General features: G+C 31.8%; 1 protein-coding gene across 1 annotated transcript in view; it reads left to right on the top strand.

Annotated features, from left to right (window-relative positions):
• LOC107676693 (adhesion G protein-coupled receptor L3-like) overlaps positions 1-1,608 on the top strand; it is a 298,216-nt gene that overhangs the window by 268,830 nt on the left and 27,778 nt on the right. The gene's annotated exons all lie outside the window — the stretch shown is intronic.

The raw sequence follows: 1,608 nt of genomic DNA, 5'->3' as shown, positions 1-1,608 counted from the left end.
CCCCCCCCCCAATGCCTTTTAAATCCGCACTGATGATTTTTTCAGAAAATGTAGAAATACAGTGTCTTTTAATAGTGGAAATATTTGTTCTGAAATGCAGTCTCACTGAGGCTTATTTATTTATTTTCCGGAATTATAGTTAATGATAATGTTACGAAGTTTGTGTGTCCCATTAGTGGTATATTGGATGTATTCCATAAGTACATGTGTGTAATTTTAATTTTAGCATTAAATTGAGCTGGATGGAGTCAGTTGGGTGGATCTGTAGCCCCGCGGGTGAAAACAGCACAACACATACACGCTCGTCTCATTACAGACCCATTCAGCTCTCATCGAATGAAAGAAGGAGATGTGGGATGGTATTTAAAGGGTGTAGTTTGCCTAAAAATGACAATTCGGTAATAATTTACTCCCCTCATGTCACTCCAAACTTTTTTTTTTTTTCTGTCAGAAACTCTGAGCAGATCAACAAAAGACCAGTCAAACTCCAAAAAGGACAAAATAAGACCCTTTAAAGTGCTCTGTAGGGTTTGTGCGCTGTATTTCAAGTCTTCTGAAGTCAAAAGCGTTGTAGCGTTTGTGCGAATGAATGTTGCTAACACTTTACTTAAAGCATTTATGTATAATGCATAATGTACGTTTTAATGCATTATTTATTTTCATAAATAATTGTAACCGAAGTTAAAATGCATTATATTATTTTGTTTTAATGCATTATACTTTCTAAATAGATAAGTAATACAATTAATTATGACTAATTTTTGATTATACAAGGTTTTTGTAGTTAACTAAAACTGAAACTAAAATTAAATCCATTTAAAAAAGCACTGTCATTACTTGAAATAAAATAAATATTAACTGACATAAAATAAAATATGGAAAAATTGCATTTTATATATTTTTTTTGATTGACAAGGAAACATTTCTAATTTTAATTTAGTTTAACTTGATGTACGAAAATATCTAAAATGAAAACTGAATAAAAGTATTTAGACATATATGAAGAAAAATAAATAAATAAAATGAAAACATAAACAATAAAAATAAAAACTGGTTCAAAATATTAATAGAAACTATAATACTATATCAATGGTGCATTCCAAGGCACAATTAATGCATTCAAAATGCTTTTATAATGCCCTAAAGGCTTTAAGTAAAGTGTTACTGAAACGTTTTATTCAACGGTGCAAATGTTACAAAGTCTGTCACTGAAGCGGCTGCCTTTTAAATTTATCCTGAAAAGATGCATATTAGTCTTAAAAAGTGCATATTGCAGTAGCTTTTGAAAGGATCCTGCAGCAGTGGCAGCTTTTGTACCTTTCTTTCTGAGAGCGAATGACTGATGCTGCTTTTGTTCTTTTTGGTTCTTGGCAGCGTCTTCATTCATTTTCTTTTTTCTTGTGAAACAAAGTCCCACAGATATAGAGCGGCAAGAGTGGGATATAAAATTGAGAAAATGGAGTTCACTTTAACTGAAGTCATATTTAATTTAGGTGGAGAGCTGGCTAGAAATGTACCACTTTAGGCACTGATCTTGCACTTATGTCTTATATTGCAAGTAAGGAGTTCTGACTGTATGTTTCCCAGGTATTTTCAGTGCTAATTTGC

Source organism: Sinocyclocheilus anshuiensis, unplaced genomic scaffold (assembly GCF_001515605.1).
Source record: "Sinocyclocheilus anshuiensis isolate Anshui unplaced genomic scaffold, SAMN03320099.WGS_v1.1 scaffold2539, whole genome shotgun sequence".
Classification (NCBI taxonomy): domain Eukaryota; kingdom Metazoa; phylum Chordata; class Actinopteri; order Cypriniformes; family Cyprinidae; genus Sinocyclocheilus; species Sinocyclocheilus anshuiensis.
The sequence above is the reverse complement of the archived record's forward strand: the minus strand, read 5'-3'. Positions and strand labels throughout refer to the sequence as shown.